Source organism: Protopterus annectens, chromosome 1.part2 (genome assembly GCF_019279795.1).
Source record: "Protopterus annectens isolate FY-2018-M chromosome 1.part2, PAN1.0, whole genome shotgun sequence".
NCBI lineage: Eukaryota > Metazoa > Chordata > Ceratodontiformes > Protopteridae > Protopterus > Protopterus annectens.
In genome coordinates, this window is record NC_056727.1 from 1,181,814,698 (window position 1) to 1,181,833,406 (window position 18,709).

Genomic DNA, 18,709 nt, shown 5'->3' on the forward strand with positions numbered 1-18,709 from the left:
TGGTATAGCAGACGGTATGCAGCTTACATAATTATAGTGGTGGTTAGCATACATACCTGTATTGCACCATTTGTGTTAGTAGCCTATGCCCCATACCTGCAACACAATGCATGCACTTTGCACCATTGCACTGCACTGCCATGGTGTGTGCAACATACACCACATGTTAACAGACCATCGCTGACCTTTGTACATCTGCCACTGATGCTTTGTGTTAGTCACTGCACCTATGTGTGAGGACATGAGCAGTAGGGTTTGTCGACTGCATACTATGTTTGCCTGAGCCCCAGCTTGCATATCTCCCCCAAAGCAGTACATGTCTGTTCAACATTATTCTGCCTACCCTTGAGCTGAGTGTAGACATTGTGCATGTGGCTGTACATACATGTTTGACATGGTTGTCCCTACTATGCAATGGTGCCGCAGACCAGCACAGGTTTACAGTACACCGTGCCTGCTGTGTGGCATATGACCATGCCAATCACGTGTAGTATGACATGTCTTCTGCTGACGTGTTGAATGACATGCATACATGTGTAACACAATGGTGTCCTTTCCAATCTACAGTACGGTAATGGTGTCCCAGTGCAGGGACGTGTTGTACTTACATGGGCGTTAAGCCAATGCAATGTTGTCTGTCCACCCTACAAATATGCAGGGACATACTGCACATTGAGCTGATGTGCATAGCCATTGCAGGGCATCATGTGGCTTCACAATTGCTATACAGTGTGAACTACTGACACAGTCCATAGCTATGACTATGTTCACATACAATACATATCTAATGTGGAATGTGACCCACATCACTGAGGTGTATACACAATAAACCCTAATGTGGAATGTGTGACACAGGTCACAGAATCGTATACGGATGACACCCCTGCACATCGGCAACCATATTACTCATACCTGGCAACTATGCCCACACGTGGCTAACTTCCAAGTACTCTATGTCCCACATGCCATCTGTGCACCTCACACACATGAGAAGTAGGCAGGACAGTGATGTCTGACACCAGCAAGGTGACTGTACTGTATCTGTGGCTTGATGTGGATGTATGTGTATGTTGTGCAACACATGTATGTATATGGATACTGTATAGATAAATGCTTCCATGTCATGACACAGATGTTCAAGACATGTTATGTGGTGGTTTCATGTTATGCCTACACAAGCTGTGCACAGGCCTGTATGATGTTTAGTGTTTCACATCTGCAATATCACCATTACACAAAGGCCATAGTTGTATTGTGTTGAGCCAATGTACAACAGGGTGTACACACATGTACATCACTTCTACTGTGTGTTTTGCTTCATGTCTCTGGCCATCCTCCATGGCCATGTGTACACATGTTCAGTCCAATGGTTGCGATGGCCATCTTATTTCACATGTGAGTGTTATTCCATATGACATACACCCATAGATGTCATATGCTCCACTGAGGACAGGGTTATGCAGACAGAGGGTGGTATGTATGGGATGTGAGACATGTTTTGCAGGACAGTTGAGCAGTGTTGCAGTCAGCCCACTACATGTCATGGACATGTCTGATAGCACATGACATTGTGTGGCATTCATAGCAAGGGTATACTCCACAAGGGTGTATCCTGTGGGCCGGGCATACTCCAGCTCTAACACATTTAGAGTGTGTGCACACATATGCACTCTGTACAGTACTGTTTGTATTCCCAACATGTGTAATGCTGCTATGTAGTACCTGTCCCTACAGTGGAACACACCTTCACCATTGTATTCATTGTTGTCCACACATCTTGCAATGACAGTTTAGAAGGTTTAGTGTAGGTGTTTCATATAGTCTTCAATTGTTTCACATAGGTAAACTGTGTGATGCATTGCAGGTCTGACCAGTGTCCATTAACAGGACCTCCATACATTATGTGTACATGTGTTATGGCAGATAGCATGCAATTAATATGTTCCATGCATTATCAACCCTGGTAAATAATAGCAATCTCACCTGACACAGGCTGCTGTCACTGCAAAATGCCAGAGGTACCTAAACAGGAGTGTCACAGCAGTAAGATCATTATCCACACCTGTGTGGAAGCTACAGGGTGCAATGTCTATGTTAGCACATAAGCCAGTACAATACACTATACTATGGAGTATGCACATCTGTGCATACATAGAGTAGCAGACTATAGTATGTGGCATGTGTGCATACATGCCTTGCATATGATGTTACATTACATATTGTACAGTAACACATGCAACTGTGATATATGGTTGTGTTTTATGTGCAGTAGTGACTTACCAGGCAACTCCAGGCTCAGTGGTTAAGAGGCACCCACCTCCACAATACCAGCTAAAGCTTGTGGATGGAGGTCTGCAGGCATCCCCAGGTTGGCCAGTAGCTCCTTGGTATGTGTGAGTGGGGGCTGGGTGAGTGCCCCCCCACCTGTTGCACCTTGTTCCCTGGCAATTGCATTAGCATGCTGTTTCTCCCACCTTATCAGGTCAATGCAGTGTTGGCACACCTGCTGATAGGTGCGATTGTGACCGCCAACATCATTTACCCTTCTGCAGAGTTCCTCCCACAGGGCATCCTGCTGCTGTGCATCCTGTGGCACATGGCTGAAGAGCATTGTGTAGTTGTTGAGGAGGTATAGGATGAGGACCTCATCTTCCAAGTGACTGTATGGCAGCATTCTGCTATGAGGCATACCTAGAAGACATAACGATGGAGACAGGTCACAGTAACTCACAGAGAAGTAGAGAGGTACAGCTGAACATACATGTGTATCACATTTATTAAGATTACAAATACGTCTTTGTATATCTACATGACACTAACACCACTGACATGTATAAGTCACACACATTTGACACCTACTGGTGATGTGATGTTATCGCCATATATGTGTGTGTCATGTGATGACATTGCTCATACACCATGTGGATGTTGTCTTGATGTGGGCATGTCTGTTTGCCTGTAGTTGTGTCTTTAACTTTCAGCACATGCCTGGATGTGTTCACATTAATGCAATCAACCTTAATGCTGTGTATATGCCACATATATAGTCATACATAGCCATTAGGGACATGACCTGTGACCCTGCAGACTTGCACGCATGTATGCATTTTGCCATATACATCTACATGGCACTGTACAGCTGTGTAGCATCCTGCCATGTATTGCCTGTGTTGCACATATGTAATACATGGGGCAATAGCTAGCCTGATGGTATTTGCAGGGTTGGATATCAGCTATGGTATGTATGGTCATAGTGATCTAGTAGGCTATATGCCCTGGGCCATTTATGAGCCTAGGCAGACAGGTTACCTAGCTGTAGGCAACAGATAGCTAAGTTTCAGTGGCCAGTTCAAGCAGTTCCACAGAACTGATACACATGGTTACTGATATGTTTGGCATGCGGTCATCACACCATGTCACAGAGAGGGGTGATGTGCAGCTTCGATGGACAGGGATGCATAGTATGGCAAGAGTATGTTAAGTGTATGGTACAGGGATCTGTCAGAAATGTTGTGATCCTTGTACTACAAAGGTGGATGTCCATGACGTATCTGTTTATTTGGGATCAGGATGTGTTAAGTGTAGCATGTCCAACACCTCTGGATTGGACTTGGCTATATTCAGGGTAGGCTGCATGCTACATAGTGCAGCTAGGGATTATGAAGTGCAGTGCAGGCCATCTACACATGGGCAATAACCCTTAAAGGAAATATGTGATCCATTATGAGTCACATGGGTGTTGAGTATGGCTGAGCAGTTATCTCTATATTCCTGGATGGCACCCTGTTTTGATTAGGGATGCCACATACAACTATCTGTCTTTTGTGGTGACGTAACTATCAAAGGGAAGTACTGTCCAGCTGCATCCCATACACACAGTTGCCATTATGTTGACTGCTACCTAGGTGGCAGTTAATGGGTACAGGGTTTGTAACACAGGGATGGCAATGCAATACTTAGCTGTCAGATTGTGGCCATACATCACACACCACACTTCTGACACACTAAGGCCCTTCTGTATGTTGAACGCATCCCACAATTAGTTGACTATGGCTCCTAGTTAATAGTCATTTTCAGACATCATTAGGCTGATGCCTTCTGTGTTAGTCTATGTGGTATAGATAACAAAGAGGGGGAGTACCAGGAATGACCCCTGTATTACTGTGGCTGGCACTGGTTTGATGTGCGTGTATTCATCAGACATCTTCTGTAGTATGGGTTCTGACAGCAGTCCAGTTGCCAACCACTCCTGTGACATAAGAACATAAACCTAGTTTACTGAGTGTAGCTGGAACACAGTATGGGTGATAGTGTCCTATGACATGGCAAGGTCATGATATGCATTGTGAATCAACCCTACTGTCATCTACATCTGTACCGAGTACATCAATTACATTGACCATGGTTCAAGGTCGTACAGACTAGACTCAGCAGGGTAGTTGTGCACTATGTCCCATTATCAATGGTGTCTCCCTCTTTATGGGGTGTGATAACTGTTGCTGTGCACCATTCAGTGTGTACACAGCCTGACATGGAGCTATGATTGAACATGATGTGTATGTGGATAGCTGAATGTTCTTACATTTGTGTAGGATACACCTTGGGATGTTGACAGGTCCCATGAAAGCTCTATATATGGCATTAGAGAGTGCAGCTTGTACCTGCATAGTCGTTAGTACAGGGGCCCTGTAGTGTACATGGATATATTACTAAGTGTACCTGTTGTTTTGTCCCTGTACTGCAATATCATTCTGGCCAATGGGTGAGGTGGGAGTGGGTTTAGGTTGTCCGAGACCTTATCTGGATGAACGGGTGCTATTTCTGTAGGTGCAGTACTTCCCATTCCATAGTGCAGTGCAGCACGGCAGGTCTTGTCATTGCCATTATGATTAATGACACAGCTATAGAATGCTCTGTGCTTGGCCTCATAATATGTGGCTGATTGGTTTCACAGTAGCTTTGTGTGGTTTTATATGGTGTATCTGCATCTTACTGAGGCTGACCAGGGACCACCTACACTCATGTGTCTTCACTCTTGCAACAGTTACTACCTTCTGTGGTACAGTTTAAAGCATGGTACCACCAGTTTGCCTACTTGTTTGTGTTGGGGTGACTCCTGGTTCTGTTTCAATGGCACAATCACTGCACATATGTGACTGCTTAAGGTTCATTTGTGTAGGATTCAGCATTTGCACATGCATTGTCCATCTGCATGGGTGCCATGGCACTCACCACTCTGCTCTTAAGAAACATAACATTGGCATTGGAGACTAACTATGTGTAGCATACTGTTAGTCCTGTTTGTGTGACTACTGTGATCCAGGTCAGTAGGGTTGATGGAATACATTATGCTTTGAGCGCAGGTGTTGGTACATGAAGAGTCTTCCCAGTTCATAATGGAATAGTTGAGAGTAGCCATTGTTATGGTCCTGTCTCAGACCTAATCTTCCACATTACAGCACATTATGACAGTTGGGAAGTCCACAGCCTGGTGGGTTATCTGTCTCAAGTTGCATATTGAATTCCACTGTGGCACAAAGGTAGTTGCTCAGCATAATGCATCTGATGTTATGCAAGTGCAATTAGTGAGGCGGTGTACATATCCTTCAGGAATATGGACACACCTGTGGCCCGTGTGTTCCAATAAAGGATAATGGGCAAAAGGTGAGATATGTGTTATAACATGGTCATGCAGGTGTGCTCTCTGGAGCATTGAAACATGTCTCAGCCACTGCACAGATATGTTCTCCATGTGAGGGATTGACATATGTGTGTCCGTATAGTGTTTCTGACATGTGTCATTGTCTAGCGAGACCCGCAGTATATTGCTTGGCTGTCCCTGTAACAGCAGTGGACCCTCACGTGAACTGTGCATGAGGAAGGCACTATAGGGGAAGCATGAGCCCTAGGCTGTATCTGGATTCCCAGGGGTGACAGGTGCAGGCCCTATCTGGCAAAGCATCATGGTCTGTCAACCATGTTATCCCAGGACGACAGATTCTGGATACTCTGCGACATGCACCACTACACTAGACAATTGTGGAATACAATCCTTTTGTCCCTGTACTGCAGTATCATACTGGCCAATGGCAGAATGCTACCCAGGCCTTGGGACATACCTGCATGGGCTATAAGACCTCACAGTTTCTACATGTGTTTCCATGCAGTGCAGGCTACTGTATCACAGGTCCTGCACAACAACATGGAATATGCCAGAGCCATGTGTATAGTTCAAAAGGTGGTCTGAGTGTATGAGTATGTGGCTAATCATGGCAGATAGGCAGCTGACAGTATGCATGCCCTAGTATAGGTCGGTGTGTAACATAGTGCTAGAGTTTGCATTCACAAATGAATACCGTTGGGCATGTTTCCAGTCATGTGTTCAGAGGTGTGGCACAATTATGCAAACTATGTCTTACAGTTTGTGTATTTTGATGTCTGTCTCTTCCTGCTTGGTGGGGGGTCACTTGTTTGGCCAGATACTTAGAAGCTTCTGTGAATGTGTGTGATTTCCGGTAGTGTGTGTGGGTGTCCTTAATGTGCTCTGGTAAGGGTATGTGTTGGTTGTGTTGATGAGCTGCATGTGTTAACCTACACCTCATGACTGTCCAGTCCAGTCATGGCTGTAGACTGGGCTGCCTCCCATCTTACACCTGTAGCTGCATCCCAGACAATGTGTGGGGCATTGTGTTAGGTGGGTCTGGCATTGTAAATGGCATAGAGATTACATTCCCCCAGGATGGCCACATACATAAAGCTGACATTAGGAAACACCAGTAGCTGACTAGTGGACATGCCTGTATGACCAGTCAGTACTACAAGTACCAAGTACTTTATTTAGTTTATGTATTGCCTATGAAGATGTTTTAGACAGTGATGCTCACATGTAAATATTTGTGTTATGGACATGACAACACTGGCTATTACGGAAATATTGTAGCTACCTTTAGCAGCAATCCTCCTCTGAGGAGCACATCACATCCTGTTAGTTGATTACAGATGATGTAAGTGTCTATAGATTTGTTTTCTTCTCTAGGTATATACTCACACATCCACCAGGACAATGAGCTCTGTTGGGCACAGACACCCATTCCCCAAACAGAGTCATGTATCAATAGACTACGATGCCACTATCAGCATGATCAGGATATAATCAGATAGTGTGAGCAATCACCTATGATGCGGCTATTACACATGGGCAGCTGTCCCCTACATCTTACACTCCTACTGCAGATGTTACACTGGAGTTAAAGATGATATGCAACCTGTTTCATTACCAGTGCTGTGCACTACCTTTCATACAGTATGTGCAGGTGGCTGTTAGGCTGGCAATGAGAGCTTGGGCTACACAAACCTGGTAGTTCAACCAGTGTGTCTGTACTCTCAATATCCACTCTATGTAGGTGTGCACATAGCCATTTGGCCCAGCCCTATAACAAGGGTCAATACACATTTACATAACATGTACACATGCACAGCTGTTATTGCTTGCAAACTATAGTAGAGAGGTGGATATTACATGTGTTATGTGCATGGATAGTTACCTGGCTCTTCCAATTATCTTTGCTATCATGCTGCTAATCTGTCAGATGAATACTAATGCTATGTATCCTGTCATTGAGTATTGTAATTGCCAATAGGTATAACTACTGTTTGCATAACATAACAGAACTGCTATGTAGAAAAGAATACAGATCTGCCTAGAATACTGTACATTACACAGTTATTGGCACAATATCCCACAATGCACACCATATTTGCACGGTAAGCCCACCTTTAACATATTCATCTTACTTATACACCCATACATATGTCGACTGTTACAATATATCGACATATACTATCCCCTGTTATAGAACATACGTGTTGGACCAGTCCTGACACTGACAGTGAATTGTTGGGTTCCAAGCCCATATCATCCCTTGTGGTGTATGTGGAATGTGCCGTGTGACCTACAGCAGTACACACATAGAATACTACAAGCATTACTACTGCTCAACAATACATCGCTACAAGATAGCTATTTCCACTATATGCATTGATTACACTGTAATTCTTACAGTACAGATACTACATACACAGACATACTACATGTTATACATACCATGTTAGTAATTGGAGGTGTTATTAACTAGTGTAATACTCATTTTCGGTTCATCTTTCAGTGTTTTGTACTATCCTACAGGTAGCTACAGATGGTTTGAATGTGTGACAAGGCAACCTTTTATAGTTACAGATCAGTAACATGTGCTATCCCGATGGCCAGTTGGTGTTCCTAAGTAGCTAATTACATGCACATCATTTGCGCTGCTAAAGCATTAGCCGATACCATGGCTACAGTGGAGTATAATTGAATACTCCACTTGGACATTGTCCCTTTGCCTTACTTGTGAGGAAGACAGCGTGGAAGTTTTGTTTGGTATCTATTGCAACAGTTGTATGGAGATGAACAGTAATATATTGTGCGTAATGCCTAGAGGAGTTGGTCTAAATGTGAGTACTGCTGTTATATTTCTGAACATTGCTACTTGTGCAGGGTTTGTCTATACCTAATACTTCTGCATATGTGTCAGTCTGGCCAGGTTGTTTGACCAGCTCAAGGCTGCATAGCTATGCATATAATGTTAGGGGGTTTACAGTGTGCTTACCAGACATATTTAGTTTGGTGTTACTGTGTATCATACTGTGCTAATAATCAATACTCAGTAAAACTTCCTGGTGTACCAACATTTCAGCCCTCTGAAACGGGATTAGTTCATAAAAACTCTATTACATCAGCAGCTGTTCAATTGTATAACAGCAACTATTTCAGATAGGGCCATGTTAGTGCGCCTGTGTCCTGGTATGTTAAGGTTTCAGCAGATGTTGTACAGTTGTTGCATAATTGGTTATGGTATGACAGTATGGATTGATGTACTTATTTTGGTTTATAAGTTTGGTTTATGTGTAGGTGTGCACATAGCCATTTGGCCCAGCCCTGTAACAAGGGTCACTACACATTTGCATAACATGTACACATGCACAGCTGTTATTGCTTGCAAATGGTAGTAGAGAGGTGGATATTACATGTGTTATGTGCATGGACAGTTACCTGGTTCTTCCAATTATCTTTGCTATCATGCTGCTAACCTGTCAGATGAATAGTAATGCTATGTGTCCTGCCATTGAGTATTGTAATTGCCAATAGCAATAACTACTGTTTGCATAACCTAACAGAACTGCTATGTAGAATAGAATACAGATCTGCCTAGAATACTGTACATTACTCAGTTATTGGCACAATATCCCACAATGCACACCATATTTGCACGGTAAGCCCACCTTTGACATGTTCATCTTACTTATACACCCATACATATGACGACTGTTACAATATATCGACATATACTATCCCCTGTTATAGAACATACTTGTTGGACCAATCCTGACCCTGACAGTGGTTGGAAGCGAATTGGTGGGTTCCAAGCCCATATCATCCCTTGTGGTGTATGTGGAGTGTGCCATGTGACCTACAGCAGTACACACATAGAATACTACAATCATTACTACTGCTCAACAATACATCGCTACAAGATAGCTATTTCTACTATATGCATTAATTACACTGTAATTCTTACAGTACAGATACTACATACACAGACATACTACATGTTATACATACCATCTTAGTAATCGAAGGTGTTATTAACTGGTGTAATACTCATTTTCGGTTTGTCTTTCAGTGTTTTGTACTGTCCTACAGGTAGATACAGATGGTTTGAATGTGTGACAAGGCAATCTTTTATAGTTACAGATCAGTAACATGTGCTATCCCAATGGCCAATTGGTGTTCCTAAGTAGCTAATTACATGCACATCAGCTGCGCTGCTACTGCCTTAGCCAATACCATGGCTACAGTGGAGTATAAGTGAGTAATCCACTTGGGCGTTGTCCCTTTGCCTTACTTGTGAGGAAGACAGCATGGAAGTTTTGTTTGGTATCTATTGCAACAGCTGTATGGAGATGAACAGTAATATATTGTGTGTAATGCCTAGAGGAGTTGGTCTAAATGTGAGTACTGCTGTTATATTTCTGAACACTGCTACTTGCGCAGGGTTTGTCTGCACCTAATACTTCTGCATATGTGTCAGTCTGGCCAGGTTGTTTGACCAGCTCAAGGCTGCATAGCTATGCATATAATGTTAGGGGGTTTACAGTGTGCTTACCAGACATATTTAGTTTGGTGTTACTGTGTATCATACTGTGCTAATAATCAGTACTCAGTAAAAGTTATTGGTGTACGAACATTTCAACCCTCCTATAACAGGATTAGTTCATACAAACCCTGTTACATCAGCAGCTGTTCAATTGTATAACGGCAACTATTTCACATAGGGCTATGTTAGTGTGCCTGTGTCCTGGTATGTCAAGGTTTCAGCAGATGTTGTACAGTAGTTGCATAATTGGTTATGGTATGACAGTATGTATTGATGCACTTATTTTGGTTGTGGGGTAGATGGTGGTGGGTGTACATAGCACATGCAGGTGTGTAGGAACCCCTTTTATACATCTATATGTGTGTGGGTGTTCTTTCCCTATGTGAACACCTATCCCTTAGTGGACTAATACTATGGTAATTGAAGGCTGATCATTAAGGCACTATTAAATGCTTCCTGTATAGCAAGCAGGTACTGTTAGTCCTTGAATCCTTTTGGCAATACATCGGAATGTAATAAAGAATTGCAAAATGAAAGCTGTCTGTGTAATTATGTTATGGATATTCGCAGTCAATGCAGTTGTGTTGGTGACTGTGTCCATAGAACATATTTGTAATAGTGTATTGGCATATACTCTTCATATGTTATGTTCATATTGTTTGGGGGGGCGGAATGTGTGATTGCTATGGTCCATGTTATACTCAGATATGACCACTTTGGATGCGGTCTACAGACATATATGTGTGTGTGTGTGTGTGTGTGTGTGTGTGTGTGTGTGTGTGTGTGTGTATATATATATGTGTATATGTATATAGATGTATACATTATTGCATACGTTTATCTGTACCTCCATATAGAAGTGTAGATGTCTTAACCTATCTATATATCTACATATATATATGTAGACCTGTATATATCGACATGTCTCTATGTATCTCTCTCTCTCTCTCTCTATATATATATATATATATATATATATATATATATATATATATATATATTTATACATCTATATATGAGCATACATCTTTAATTGGGTACATGGCGGGTTGTCCTATTTCAACACATTCCTCTCTTTTGTGTTTTAACCTGTCTGCATACACAACTGGGATAGGTACATTCCGGGTAGTTTAGTGTTAGGTTACTCTGAGGATGGAGTACATGGTTGCGGATTCTACTCCTTGAAGGTGTTATTATTTTACCTCTCAGAGTAGGCACTGGTAGGGAGAGTGTGAATAATGCACATTTACGCAGATGTGAGCAGGTTTGCCTGTGGTCTGCGTGACATTAAGCAAAGGTCAGACGTGTGAAACACTTCTCCAATTACCGTGTTGCAGTGCTGCTTACCATCACGCAAACACATGGAAACCTGCTTACAACTGCTTAAGAGTGCTTTAATCCACCTGCATCCAAAAGCCCTTATTCTGGCCCACAAAATAACCTAACAGCCCTTGAACCCAGGTCCATGAACACCACAGTCACTGACCTTACCACTAAGGAATCTGAGATATGTGCAAATGTTATGGTGTTTAGAATATACATTGTACTACAGACATTCCTCACTACTGAAAACAAATGTGACAATCAGTTGGTGTACATATGTCTGATACATGTTAATGCTCATATGTTTGTGACAGTAGGTGTTGCAATGTGACATGACAGGGTGTATTATGAACGAGAAAGGTTCTTACTTTGTGTCCTTTTTATATTGTCCTCATACTCCATGTATGCCCCTCCAGTTCACTTATTGGACATCTGACCCAGGCCCTCCTTGATGCATGACTGCATTACCCATCATTCCTCCCCCACTTCAATCTTCACATACACAACAACCACCCCTTCTATGGTGAATTAGGTTAATATTAATTGTTATAATACCAGAGCTGCATGTGTTTTGTGTACACTCCAATTCCTTTGGAGTACTTCTGTGTCACGAAGTGTGTTCATAGATGTTTATATATATGGCTATTGATGTAACTGTATAATATATATATATATATATATATATATATATATATATATATATATATATAGATATACACACATATATATATATATAGTTTGTTTTAGTTTGTAACAGTAATACATCTGCTACGGATCACCATCCATGACCCAGGACCTCCACTCCACCTACCTGGAGACAGTAGAGAACATGACAGTCCTAACGCACACTCTGGCATTGGTCAATGTCAACTACCATACCATTAACTGGGAAATGTACTCCAGTACTCACTTCCCGGATCAGCGCTTCCTGGAATGTATCACCTCATATGCCCTGTATCAGGTGGTAACCTCCCTAACAGGGGTGGAAACTACTAGATGTGGTCATCACCAACATGGGTAACAGGTGCACCACAGTGGAGGTTAACTGGTCACTGGTTAGATCTGACCATGAACTATTTACTGTTTCCACACCCTAGCATCTCCCCCACCCACGGATACCACAGTGTATACCTTTCCTACAGCTACATTTACACTACTAGTGACAGGGGTGGGGAGTTTCACAGCCCCCATGCTAAGGGGAAACACTGCTGAAGATACAGACAGATTTACAAATGCAGTCTGTAAGAACCTACATGGATGTATAGATCGTGCCATCACTGGTAAACCAAGACTCACTCCTCCTAGACAAGGACACCGGTCTGGTGGACCTCTGCAATAAACAGGCTATATTACAGATATAGGACAGTGTTCCAGACACACAGCCTATCCCATGAAGGACAGACATCTGTGCCCACTATTAGTATGATACATAGGTCCCTCATGACATCATCCAAGGCTAACATCAGCAGGAGAATACACAAGGATTCGAAAGATAACCACAAAGCCTTCTTTGCCTATGTTAAGGATCTACATGGTGATGCACAGATTTGCACTGTGCCAGTGAAATATAGCACAAAATATGCTGACCCTACTGATATCGCCAACATCCTTGCAGATACATTCAATGCAAACTTCACCCCTAAAGAGCCCACAACACTACCCAAAAGGTATATTATCCCAACCATCAGAGACACACAGGTGGAAATGGCCCTCTCTAACAGCAAAACACAGCATCAATGGAGGTAGATGCTGACCCAGACTGCATCTTGCAAACTGTACAAGACAAACTGCCCCCACCTAATAAAGCATTCCTACCTCAGCCTCTCCACAGGCTACATGCCCATACAATGGTGCGTGGCAACGGTTATTCCACTCCATCATAGAGAAATCACAACTGACCATGGTAACTACCACCCCATAAGCCTGACTAGCCTGGTCTGCAATGGTATGGTTTGTGTCAAAGGAAAAAACTTCAAAGACCAATACACGTAAGGTTCAGTTAAGACACATTTAATAACTTGCTGCAAGGAGACAAAAACATGCAAATACAGGATTTTGCCTAACTACTAACAGGAAGTATGCTATTGTTATACTGTTCTACAAGACATTACCTTCTATGGCTGACGTAATCAAACACAACTTTCAGTATTGTTTTACAGCAGATGTTATTCAGATTTTCTGCTGACATGTCTGGATTTATGAAAAACATTTTGAGAAAAACAACCTGGCCTTGGTGGGCCCTAGCCCATTATAAGCTTCTATTGTATAGTTCTAATACATGTGTTACATTTCAAGGTACATTTCTAACTTAGGCACAAGCATATGCTGATTGCAGTTCATATTTTCAAGCAGTCTTTGTTCTGATTATCTATAGCTTCTGCAGCTGTGTATTTTCTCACAGCACAAGCGGAACTCCTTGTCTAAGTCTCATAACGTTAATACAAGTGGTATTGTTCTATTCATTATTTTCCTGACACAAGCAGAAATTATCTGCTTCCTTGTAAGTTTCCAAAGCATAAGCAATAGCTAAGCATATTTCATGACAATTCAAGGTTAGAAAGCTTTCTGCAATTTGTACAGATTTATGCAGTGTGAAATAGAATAAATGTGTTAACCCTTTTCAAGCTTTAAATGCACTAAGCATATAACTAATACATACACTAATACATATTTTTCTGACATTTCCCCCCTTTTAATACTTTTATTCTACTTTCGAAATAAGCATAAACAGTTTTTTCTTCTCCTAACCTTTTCCTACTCAGGATTTGCAGTTAAGACAGTCATTCAGTTTAAACTTATGAAAGCATTTCAGTTTTTCAATAGTTCTTCAAACTCAGCACTTTGATATAACGTTTCAGAAACTGACATGTATATAAAGTCTTTAATCAGTCTTTTCATGCAGGGGATGCCACAGCAAACGCATACTCCTAGTAGGAGCATTCCTACACAAATGGCAATCAGGATGTTCATTAGGATGGTACCCCACCCCCAAACCATTTCTGGTAAAAAGTCCGTCAGTGGGTTTGGTACTAGTTTGGTCATGTCCGACACTTGCTGAATTACCTCAAGATGATTGTCTATCTCGTGTTTATGGTCAGGAATATACGAACAGTACTCCTCCTGGATTATAGGTTCATAGGTTCATAGGTTCATACTAGGCTATCTGCCCTCGGGCATTTATAAGCCTAGCCAGAGTATGTTTGGCTTTCGCCACCCATTTTAAATTAATTTTGCTATGCCCTTTTTCGAGGTTAGTATACTGTGCCTCTGTTTAACAGTGACACAGAAGTGATACCCGGGGTAAACCTATGATCTCCCATCCACTCATCAAGACTCCTCTTGAAGAGAATCAATGAGGGACTCTGCCTAACCTGGACTGGGATTTTATTCCATAGTGAAGGGAGCCTCTGGGTTATGAATCTGTCCCTCCAGCATGTCCTATTTATTTCAGTGCTGAGGTTCAAGTCTCTCGGCGTGTAGCTCGATGGGATTTGGATATTTTGAGGTGCAGCATGTCCCTTAATTCCGGGTTGGACATGGCCTTATACGTCAGGCACAGGTCACCTCTGAGCAGGCGGTATGCCACTGAGTAGAGCTGGAGTTTCTTTAACCGGGCAGTATATGGCATCTGTTTGAGCCCTTTGATCCTCTTGGTGAGGTACTTTTGGGGTCTTTCCAGTTGCTGCAGGTGTTTGGTAAGGTACATCCCAAAGGGCATTGTACTCGATTATGGGCCTGATGAGGGATGAGTAAAGAGGCACGATGACCTCCCCTAATCTAGATGTGAATCCCTTCATGATTAGGTGGGCTATATAAAAAGTTTTTCTAACCACTTTGGCCACATGGTTGTCAAATGAGAGATTGCTATCAACTTGGGTCCCCAGGTCCCTAATTACTTCTTCTGTACTTAATGGATTACCACCTATGTGGTAATTTGTGGGCACTTTGTTTTTGCCAAAGGGGATGACTATACACTTTTTGGCGTTTAGCTTGAGGCCATGGCTCTGGCACCAGTTGTCTGTTTCTATGAGGCCCTTTTGGAGGATGCTTGTGTCGGCTGGAGAGTCGATTATGGCGCCCAGTTTGCAGTCATCTGCGAACTTGGTCAGCCACAGTCCTTCCGTGTTAGCCTGTACCTCTGAGAAATATATACCAAACAAGAGAGGTCCCAGGACTGAGCCTTGTGGGACGCCACTTGTAACTGGTTTGGAGTCTGACATGGCTCCAGCAATTCTAACCATGTGGGTTCTGTCCTTGAGCCAGTTTGCAACCCATCTAGTGACATAGGGGTTTATATTTAAGCTGGTGAGCTTATCTATAATGCCCGAGTGGGGTATTGTATCGAAGGCTTTTGTGAGGTCCAGATTTGCTGTGTGGACCACCTTCCCTTCGTCAATGGCCTTGATGACTGTTTCAAAGAAGTTAACCAGGTTTAAGAGGCAGGATCTGCCCTTAACAAAGCCGAACTGGGTAGGATCCAGTGTCTGTAGGTCCCCAATATCTTTATTTATGAGGTCCATGATGATCCTTTCCATAGCTTTGCAGACCAAGCTAGTCAGGCTTATGGGGCGATAGTTTCCAGGGTCCGTTGAGGCACCACCTTTGTGGAGAGAGACCACTGTTGCTGTACGCCACTCTTTGGGTACATATCCTGTAGTAAGGCTGAGATTGAACAGTAGTTTTATGTTTTGGTTTAGCTCTTCTTGGAGTTCATGTAGGATGCAGCCTGGGACACCGTCTGGTCCCATTGATGCTGTGTTTTTGCTTTGGAGAGGGCGGCTCCCACCTGAGCATCTGAGATGTCGGGGGGGCAGCACTCTGCTGGAATAGATATTTGCACTTTTGCGCTGAACCTGTCAGCTAGGATGTTGGCAATGTCTGTGGGTTCGGTGTATTTTTTGTCATTTTGGACTAATTCTGAGCATATCTGGGAATTCCCACCCAGGTTCCTAACATAACTAAAGTAAGCCTTGTGATTATCCTTAGTGTCCTGTGCAATTTTTCTCTCGAAGCTGGCCTTTGACGATTTTATGAGTGCCCTTAGTTTTTTGCTAATACTGATCAGAGATGCCTTCCCTTTTTGGAATTTTGCTCTATCATGTAGTAGCTTCCTCCTTCTATTGTATAGTTTGTTTATGGCTGGGGTCCACCAGACAGGTCGTCTGCCTTTGGAGGATTGGGTCTTGGTTTTATTTGGGATTGCATGATCCATGCATTCCTGAAGGAGTTCATAGAATGCATTTATAAAGGATTCTGCGGTCTGGGCTGTATTTTCCACAGGCCCTGGGGCTTTGAAGGATTCCACCTCGGTTTTGAGGAGTGTGAAATTTGCTTTAGAGAAGTTTTTCACTGTGGTTTTCTGGGCAGGGGGTGGGGTCGGGATGTGAATATCCAGTGAGATCAGTTTATGGTCTGATCTTATCAGTGAGGGATACACTTCTGGTCTGGAGCATAGAGTCCCCATGTTGGTGATGATCAGGTCCAGTATGTTTTCCCCTCTTGTGGGAGTGGTAACAAGTTGTTCCATAGCATTTGAGTTTATGAATTCTAGGAACCTTTGGGCAAGGGTGTTGGAGCTAGAGTGATGCTCCCAATCTATGTTTCGGTAGTTGAAGTCGCCCAATATAATGGTGTTCGGAGAGACCTTCATATTTTCCAGTGTTCTCAGGAAGGCTGAGTGGGGTTCCTGGGTTTGGGAGGGTGGTCTGTAGCAGGCTATAAACTGGAAGGCAGTTTTACCCACTGTTAGTTGCACATGGATAGTCTCTGATGCTTCGTGCTTTGCCACCAACCTGGAGGTGTGGGTATCTTTGATGAATATCGATAAAAGTACCACATCTCGCCACTAGGGTGAAGTCGAGAGCCATGCGGTTTTGAAGCATTACAGTTCTCATGGCATTCATTTCATCAGTCACCAATTCGAGAGTGGAAAAAGTTGCATTGCTCATTACTTCGAGAAGTTTTGACAGATTTCTCAGCTCCCAGATCGATTTCACTGCTCCATATGCTGGTAATATGCCTGCCCATGATATAACACTATCACTCAAGTCCATGTGTGTCAGTCCATTGCCTATAGAATGATGGTTTTTCCAACATGCATCGATTTTCCCCACTGGATTTACAGGTTTTTTGACAACTTCTCGGACATTCCGAATTTTTCCTCGAGGCAAAACTGCAGTGTGTCGTATGGCCGGAACCAGGTAACCCAAAAAACAACTGCTGGACCAATTCTCAGGTAACCATTTGTATGCCTTTCTGCCACACAAAAAATAACAGTCCTCTACCTTAGTAGTAACTTTGCTATGAATATGCACTTGCCCTGCATGAAACATTTTTTTATCAATTATAGACAGTTGTTTATAAAGAACAGAATTATGTTTTACTTCATTGATTGTTTTGTGCATTAATCCAAGACATGAATCATAGTTTGTATTACAATAAGAACCTGCATTGTTAGCTTTAGTGTAACATTTATAAGGAACAGTCACATTGCAATTGCTCCAACCCACCTGAACAGTATCATTTTTATAAAAACACACAGTTCCCTTCTGTGAAACAGACAAGTGCAATGCTATTTTATCTTGTGATGTAATGGCTGAGGTATCACGAATCAAGTTTTCCCAGGTCTCATTGACCCCTAGGGGAACTGTAGTAATTAATAACCCCCCGTATGCTGTTGGCAAAGCTGTGCAAATCCAGCAATTCGAAACATTGAAAGTCTCAGCATATACATATTTAATTGCCTGGTAAGTGTTGAAGTTTGGGTGCCAGTTTATGAGTAACGCTTCACATTTATTCAGTTCAGTTTGTGTGGCTGGAAAAAGGAATGGCCACAACAAAAAGATTATTGTCACTAGTACAGTTAACAGGATGATTATGCAATACGTCTGAGGAAATGGTTGTTCTGCACTCCTGTTTTTTCTGGATTCTATCATTTTTGCTCTTGACGTGTAACAAGATTTTTGCCCAGTTCAAGTTCTTAACTAGTTTGCAGTGCATCAGGTGGATCCACGAGGCACGTTCTGCGATCTTGACTGCAGTGGGTGTTGACAGAAGCACTTGATATGGACCCTCCCACTTTGGTGACGTCCAATTCTTTTTCTTTATTGTCTTCACCCAGATCCAGGTACCTGGGGCCACTGCCACTTCTGATGGTCTGGTTTGTTCTTTATCTGAAACAGAATTTGACT